Raw genomic sequence first — 9698 nt, forward strand, 5'->3', positions numbered from 1 at the left:
ATTACTCCCAAAAAATTCAATATAAAACGATTTTCCTTGGTGTGCAATTTTGAGAATTTTTGTGACATTTTTGGATAATTATTTGTATTTGTCTGTGCATGTTTATTTGTTGAATTAATAAAAAATACAAAAAAATGTCGCATTTTACATGTAGGATTTAATTCTACAATTGTTAGTAATCAAGTTTGTTTTACAAAAATTGAAAATTACAAGAATAGGCATCTTTTGTATTTTTAGCATTTAATGTCCAATTGTACAATTTTATGCTTAATTATTACTTAATTGTGCGTTAATTGTTATTGGGAATTAATTTGCACTTTTATAACTTTATTTATTTCTATATAATAATTTAAGGATTTTTAGAATTTAGTTTTAGAAAAATAAAAGAAGAAAAGAGAGCAAAAATATAAAGAAAATCGGAATTGGGCTCTTCTTCAAATTCAAGCCACAAGCCCAAAAAATACCCAACCTTCCCCATGACCCGGTCCACTTCAAACCGGGTCGACCCAGTCCATAACCCAAAAACCCAACACCCCTATCTTCCTACCTTACACTGCACAAAACAAAACAAAAAAAGAAAACATCCAAAACCCTAACACCAAACTCATCCGCCCCCTATCTGTTTCTCTCTTCTTCTCCAAAACTCTCCAAGCCCATCCATGGCTGCTCACCCTCAAGCCCACTCCAAACAAACCCCGCTTCCATTGCTTCGTCTTCTTCGTCGCCAAGCTCAAGCTCAAGCTTCCATGGCGACTTTCTTCCCCGAACGACCCCGCTGCCACTGTTTCGTTTTCTTCTTCATCAAGCTCTCATGGTTGCTGCGTTTTTGTTGCTTCTGCTACATCCAAACAGACCCAGCTGCTTCTGCCTTCATCTTCCTCATCGTCAAGCTCAAGCTCGAGCTCCCATGGCATCCATGGATACTCCTTCATCTTCTTCATTGGCCTCGACAGTAGCCCCTCCTCACCATATCGGACGACCACCTGAAACAGTCCCTTCTTTTGCTTATGCTGCTGCCTCGTCGACTTTGCTCCAAAGCCAAGCGGCTTCTGCTGCTCCTGCTGCATCTAGCATGGTCGAGCAGCTGGTTCGAAAAGACAACCCCATCTCCACCCTCACATCCATAGCGGACCAAACAAACCAGCTCTTCCATCACGCGCAACCCACGTCGACCCCCATTCTCACGTCGACTCCAAGTCGACCATGCTGCCTTCTCCACCTGGAAAAAAGAAAAAGAAAAAAGAAAAAAAGGGTTGCACAAAACATCTTTCTCGTTGTCTTCTCCGATCCAGTCGACCTCCAGTTCAATGGTCCATTCATGGTCGTCTTTGGCGTCGAGCTATTTTGGCACGATAATCGTTTCCGGACAGTTTGTTTTCGTTCAAGTTCTTCGTCGTTTCGATCCGGTTTGTGGGTTTGAGTTTTATTTTTGTCCGCATTTTGTTTTGATATTCTCGAATCTAAAATCGGTAAATGTTTGATTCTTGTTTTGTTCGTGTTTGTCGTTTTGTTAATTTTTTCGGTTTGTTCATGTTAGTTTAATATCGTTAGATTCAAATTAAAATTTAATTAATTATTTCTTCAGTTTGTTTCGTGTGTTGTTATGTATTTTTTCAGAAATTGTTAATGTTGGTTAAATCATTTGAATCCGTCATGTTTGTTGTTTAAAATAGATTTAATTCATGTTCATCTTTGTTTGAAGTTCGTTTGTAACCCCAGTGATTTAATGTGAGTTTAGGTTTTGGTTTTTGACTTGTTGATTTAGTTTGAATCATGTATTTTGTTTTTGATATTGTTGTCTCTTTGCTCATTCATTTTTGGTCTAAGTTAACCAGGATTGGTTCCCAATATGGTTAACTTATTCCCATTAATTTGAAGCTGTATGATTCAATCTGTGTTCATGAGATTTGTTGTTGAAATTGTTTAGAAATTGGTCATGTTTACTGTATTTTGGTTGAAATTGATTAGGTGAATTGGTTATAGCTGATGGGGTTAGTTTGGTAAATTGCAGTTCGTTCAGGGGTAAATTGGTAATTTCAGTAAGGTCGGAGGGGTATTTTCGGAATTGAACATTTGATATAATTGTTTAATATAATGGGGACAAGACATAAATTAGTGGGTGAATAATGTAATTGTTTATGTTAAGCATGGGGGACAAAGATGTGATGGGTTGGGGTTGATATAATTGTTTAATATAGTGGGGGACAAGACATAATGTAGTGGGGTGAGAATAATGTAATTATTTATGTTAAGCATGGGGGACAAGGGTTTAAAATAAAGAAAACATTAAGTAGTGGGGACAAAGCATGCAATTGGGGGAATATTTCGGGTAGGGGATTCAAGACAAGAGTCTTGTTATAAATAGAGTCATTTGACACATTTTAAAAGAGCTTGAGGACTAAGACTTGGACTTTAGACTTGAGAGGAGAACTTGGAGTATTTTTGGGAGAACATTCTTAGAGGAATACATTCTGAAAATCTGAAGAAGTGTGGTAGAGTTTTAAAAAGAGAAAACAAAAACAAAGTGAGAAACGAGTTTAGTTTCGAGTTTAATACACGCGTGGGTTGTTGTTGTTTAGCTTGTTCACAAACTTTTGGGTTTGTTCTATTGAGCTTGCTTGGTTTTTCTTCAAATTTTCCTGGGTTTTGATTCTGGTTCAAATTGTTGCTGTGGGTTGTTGTTGCGTTGCTGTGTTACTACTGCTGCTGACTTCTCCTTCTTTTCTTCTTGTACTGCCATTTCCAGGTACACATTTGTACACTCTCGGCTTGAAGCGAAATGAAATATTAATCAGGCTTTGTTCCTGTTGAATTCCTCCTGTTTAGATTTGTGTTTGAATAGAATTTTCCTTTATTTATATAAAAATGTAGTTGACTGATTAATGAGTAATGGGGTTGCATATGTATAACTTCTTCATCTAATAATGTTAATTTAAATTAATCAAAGAATAGTTAATCTGTTTTGATATTATTGTGCGTCAATCTCATGTTCCAGTGTTATTAAATAATAGAATATAGAACGGAAGCAATCTCTCTTTGTACAAACTCGATTGCAATTTTCCATTTGCATTAGCCGTAAACTAATAACTAATAAGTTATGTCTTTTTCAGCATGTAATTAATTGAGGGATTTTCTTTTATTTTAGAGACAGACTTAATAGAAAAAATGTAGTCACTATAGGTTTATCCTTTTAAATAAAATGAGACGAGCCTCGCCAAATAAAACACACAGATTGCGGGGCCCTCACAAATGCATGCGTTAATTACTTAGAATTCGGGATCGGCCGCTTAGCGAACTTCACGGCCTTACCCAAAATAATAAATACGCTAATCGCTTTAGGCGCACATTTTAATAATCTTACCTTCTTAAACTCGGGTGTGCATTTCATGCGACCCAAATTCAAATCCCAAAACATTGAATAAAAATGTGTTCCGGATTGCGGGTGCATTTCATGTGACGCAATCCAAAGACATGTTTTTAAACGATGTTCACATTCTTTTAAAAAATATAATAATAAAGGCGGTAAAGAGTTAAAACTTGCACATGAGAGCATAATTGTATAAAATCAGATAAACAAGCCGAATATGACAGTTGAGCGACCGTGCTAGAACCACGGAACTCGGGAATGCCTAACACCTTCTCCCGGGTTAACAGAATTCCTTATCCAGATTTCTGGTTCGCAGACTGTACTATGGAGTCATTCTTTTCCTCGATTCGGGATTAAATTGGTGACTTGGGACACCCTAAATCTCTCAAGTGGCGACTCTGAAATAAACAAACAAATCCCGTTTCGATTGTCCTTTAATTGGAAAAAACTCCTTCACCCCTCGCGGGGGCGGAAAAAGGAGGTGTGACAGTCATTACCTGTCTAGCCCGAATTGGGGATGGATTAGGGATGAGGCGGCTAGGGTTTCTCAGGGGAGAAGGAGAGGATGAGATTGTGAGGGCGGCTGGCGGTGGGAAATGAGGATTAGAGCTTGTGATTGGGTAATTAAAAATAGGGGAATGGCTGTGGGCCGTTGATCATTTGAGATCAACAACCAGGATTAGAGGTGAAGCGGGATGGGTCGTAAAATGGGTCCCGACCGGGTTATAATTAAAGGGGTCATTTGTCTTGGGCTCAAGGATATTGGGCCAGTGGTTTGGGCCAATTATTGTCCGAAATTTGGCCTTTACTTGGGCCAGATTTTAAAATACACGAAATTAATTAAAAATAAATTATAAAAATAGATAATAAATAATATAAATATTATTTTAAAATTAAAAATTTAAAAATAATAACTTAGAGTTATAAAATATAAAAAAATCTATTTTAAAATAAATAATATAATAAATGTAATATTATAAGAATATAGGCTAATATTATAAATGTTGTAAATACTAATAAAAGTGCAAATAAATTGCATAAAATAGAGTAAAATATTATAAAATATGCATATGGGTGTAAATAATCAATTTAAATTACTCAAAATAATTTTAGTGAGTAATTAATAAATATCAAAAAATTAAAAATGCAAGAAATAAATTAAAAACTATAAAAATTATATAAACTATATATAATCTCTATAAATAGGTGGTAATGCAAAAAATAATATTTTGAAAGTATATGGAATACTTTATAAGATATAAGGGTAAAATTGAGTATCAATAGCTGACGCTCTTTACCCGAATAAAGTGAAAGAATTGTCGGGTAAAGAAAATGATAATTAATTTTATCCGAATGAACAAGATGGGGTATGAGGTTCTTAAAATATGGGGGCCAAACCCTGGTTCTCATGTTGCCTACATTTCTCTAGTTTTACGAAAATCAGGCCACGTGTAGTTCTGGATCCAATGGCGGATGAGACTGATGGAGTCATTGTGAAAAGATTATATGTTTTGAAGAATGATTTTCTCTAAGTAGAGTAGTGTCATAAATAGTTGATAATTTAGGTGAAGGTTATGGATGGCAATAGTGCGAAATTGAACGTTATGGATGCATGAAACAATATAGTTGGGCGATTACGAGAGAAAAAGTAATCGACTGCTGGTTATCGGTTACCATGGGGACAATAAGGGATGTGAACATTTTGAATAGAAATTGGAGTGAGAACTGCTCTGGCTTGTAGAACGATTACCTCTCGAGTTACCTGCAAAACTTAAAATACGATGCACACGAATATATATAGTTATTGTGAAAATTTAAACATGATACAAATTCCGTTCGGACTATGAGAATTATCTTTTGGATGATGATGATGATGTCCTTAGACCATGACGTCCTGGGCCATGGGGCGTACAATGAAGGATTCGCAAGTCATGAAATGATGTCCTCGAGCCATGAGGATGGTGCCTCTGGACTATGATGCCTTTGAATAATGATGTACAATTTTGAGAGATCCTTAGGCCATGGAATGATGTCCTAAGGCTATGAAGATGATGCCTTTGGACTATGACGCTTTCGGACAATGTGGTGATGTTTCATCCCACAAAATGCGGAGATGCGGCAATATTGATTTTCAATAGAGGAAATAGGCAATGCTTAGCCATATGCGAGAATGAAGGAATGCAGTGCTTAGCCTTGTGTGAGATGAGGGCAGTGCTGAGCCCTATACTGATAATGAGGCCAGTGCTTATCCCTATGCGAATGAAGGCAATGTTTAGCCTTGTGCAGTGATGTCTTAGCCTCATGCGAGTAATGAGGTCTGTGCTTAGCCCCTATGCGGAGAAAGGCAGCGTTTAGCCTTATATAATGACTACGACAATGCTTAGCCTCATATAATGTAATGAGGGTAGTGCTTATCCCTATCAAAGAAAGGCAGCGTTAAGCCTTATGTAATTATGGAGGCAATGCTTAGCCTCACACAATACAATGTGAGCAGTGCTTAGCACTATGCAGCGAGAGCGATGAATAAATACGAGGAAGAGAAGTGATTGTTAGCTTGACGCGTTTCGGCTTGGTAGTACCTACCGATGTGGGGATAATGGTCTTTGTCGTGCATCCTTTGCAGATACCTTTGATGATGTTGTATCTGTTATGCCTGCATCCAAATAAAAAATTGTTATCCAGTAGGAGTTATCACATAATTTTCGGTCGTTATATATCCCTTTAACGACAAGACCCCTTTGCTAATTTATTGTCCAGTCGTTAAAAGTCTTTAATGACAACAACCAATCTTGTCATTCCAAGTGCTTTTAGAGACCGTTATTCCCTTCATTAGTTGTACAACTACTTTTAAGAACAAAATTTAAATTATTATAATAGATATATTTATTTATTATTTCATATATGATTTCATACACACCCATCAACACTCGAAAATAAACTAAATACTTGATATCTTTGTTAATAAAAAGAACTAAACTATCTTATTTACCTAAAACCAATCTGAATTGTATGACATCATTTTAATAATTCATAAAAGAGAAACATAAAATTGCGACATATGTACGGTGTCTTTAAACCATTCCTAACAAAACATAAACATCTTATACACTTTCTTCAAGGATGGGTCTAGGAATTTCAAATGTTTGATCTGTTAACATAATAAATATATACCAATTTAGTAACAAAGAATAAACAACTAAAGAAAAAAGATCAGATGTATGCCAGTTTAACAAAGAAAGATCATATCTAGCTGTTAACATAACAAATTAAATTATTTTTTATAATAAGTGCACACTTAAAAAGCGGTAACTTCCAATTGAAGCCCAAATCAGAATGGCACAAAAATGGTGAATGGAGAAACCAGCTCATTTATTAAATGCCAAACAGTGACAAATTATCCACGTAGCACACTGTAGAATCACCCCATATCCACAGGTTTTGGAAAAAAAGTAATGTAAAAACTAATCTGTAGCATGGTTTCACCATTTTTATTTCCAATTTCAGGAAAGACTAAATGCCTGTGTCTCGACATTAAATCTTTTAAACATACAAATGGTCACATAAAATTTATATCTTAGAAGAAAAAAGAAGTACAGCAAAAGTAACAACACATGAAGGTTTTCTATTTTTCGTTCAGTATTGTTCATGCCTTAGCTTACTGGTTCTTGAATTACTGAATAGTTTATATCTAAAAAAAGAATTAAGCTGTTTCAGGTAGTCAGAGCTGGGCAGAGAGACATGATATAACCATGCTTGCTCATGCATCTGCCTTAGCATTGGCAATCTCCAACAGCTCATCGTCATCCTCAATTCTTATCAATTTTCCCAAATATTCTTAGCATTGGCAACCTCCTACAGAAGGCTATATGTTTACTAATTCCGGAGGCAACATTGATGACCATAAATAAGAAATTTAAATAAGACAAAGATTAGATGACATAACAGTGGACAGTATTGTAGCAGAAAAATGCCATATTAAATTTTCTCTGTCTATGTACAATGATTAGAAAACGGAGACATTAGAAGTGTTGCAGATTTTGCTTTGATAAAGGAAACAAGATGTTCAATGAGAGGCATATGATGAGGACGATGAGATGCATAATGGCGGAGAACAGAGAGTACAATGTGCATAGCAGTAACATATTTCTATAAAGAGGTTTTTGTGAAATAGCAGATAAGATATATTGGAAGGCAAAAAATAACTAGCTTGAACTTTGGTTCTTGATTGGTTTATGTATCTGTTTTTGTTGTTTTGAAAAAGCAATGTACTCTGCTAGTCGCTTTATTGAAATAGAAACGCATTATATTTTCTTATTCCTACTGGACGTTTCCTAATTTATTGAGTTGATCTCATTGCATAATGTCTTAACATCAATGAGAAATCTTAACATGTCTTGCCTGAGGGTCATTGAATGCCTTGAGAACATTAAATTATTCATGGTTAATATACAACTTCGAATCTTGGACAATTTAATTAGTTATTCAGTTAGATGGAATTCAATCTATACTTTGTAGGTAAAAGAAAAAGGAAAAAGAAATGAACTCTCATCAGATTTTGCACAAGGTATGCACAATGTGTCTTGTTTTTGCTTCTACAAACTGAAAAAATAGACTTACATGCAACTACGGATGAAATGAGAACTAAAACATACAAGTAACTCTGTCATCCTAAAAAACAAATTTCTCGCAATGAGATGCTACTAACAATGTAGAGACGTAAAGTGAAATCTTGGTGTTTAACTTTTCCTATATTCAAATTTATATACTTTCACATAAAGTGAACTGAGCAGCTGCCGAGAAAATCTCCTTTAGCTTTTCTAAACTTCCCGATAACAGGATAATAAAGTTTGTAACCTTGCTACACATGTACAAAATATTTGAAACTTCATTCTTCTTAAATTCACTTGTTTCAAAGACTACATATTTGTTTATTCATAAATCTTATCAACATAAAGAAAAAAAATCCACATGAACATTGCAATAATTTTATCACAGAACACAATAGAATTTCAATCTACTAACCTATTAAATAATCATTCAACCTATTGCTCACTTGAAGATGGTGATGAAGTCTGATCAAATACTGCACTTGCAAGATGCACGTATTTACTTTTTAACACATTATATTTACTCTATGTCCCTTCTAGGCGTCCTTTTAGTGATTCGCTATCTTTTTCAGTAGCATTTAGCTTCTCTAATAATGCAGCTTTCGAGGAGTTACCATCTTTCAACTCCTTAGCGATTATCCTACCACCAAATTCAACTACATGACTCTTGTGTTGAGGTCCAAAGCACCTCTCTACAACCTCAATATTTGTAAGAGACGATTCAAATTGCACCACTTCTTGGATTTTAACCTATAAAATAAAAGATTATTTAATTAAAATACTGCAACAGAGTAAACAAATGATGCAAAATAAAATTTATTAATAAACATACAAATTTTTCATTGGTTTCAGGTTCAACAAGCTTATTGTCCTTCTTACGAGTCTCAAAAAAAATACTTTCCACATCTAATGGGTTACCATCTTTACCTTCCTTCACATGAAAAATAAACAAGTCAAAGAAATCCTTTTAACAAGGATGAGGTTTCTTAATAGTTTGCAAGATTTACCAATTCATAAATGATCTCTCTAATTGACTTACTACCCCTACGATGAGGCATACTCAACTTAGACCTATTGACCAAGTTTCTTGCACTTTTTTCCTAAATTGAGAACTCATTGAAAACTTTATGGTTAGCCACTTAATATAACAAGATGTTAATAAATAGCTATGAAATCATACCTTAAATTTTTCAGTTAAAAAGTGCTCATTTACGGGCCATTACCAATCACTCTTGTTTACCCCATTTGGCACATCTCTTAGAGCATTACGAAATGGCTTAAACTTAATATTCTTGTGCAACGATCATCTATAATTTTTTCATAACTTTCTCATATGTTTCAAGACATGATCTCGTTGATCTTTTATATCATCAATGTCAAATTTGTCCTATAATATTCACAAGTATCAGTAAACATGGAACTTATCTTGGAAACTAGAAAATAAAAATCTAACCATCTATGTGTATCAAAAGAGATGATAAGTAGCTTATAAAGGTTATTACACGAGTTCTAATTGACAGAGAGGGCGGATTCTTTAATGAAAATAGTGAAAACATCATGAGTTTATATTTGGTTTGATTTAACTGGCAAAAGAAGGAAACTTATGCATAAATATACTTGCTAGTTAAAACGAGAGGTTAGACGAATTTGCAGCAGCAAATATGCATGCTTAGTAACTACTACTGTTAATTTTCAAGACTATATTCATCCTACTAACCACTTTA

Source organism: Nicotiana sylvestris, chromosome 8, assembly GCF_000393655.2.
Source record: "Nicotiana sylvestris chromosome 8, ASM39365v2, whole genome shotgun sequence".
Taxonomy (NCBI): Eukaryota; Viridiplantae; Streptophyta; class Magnoliopsida; order Solanales; family Solanaceae; genus Nicotiana; species Nicotiana sylvestris.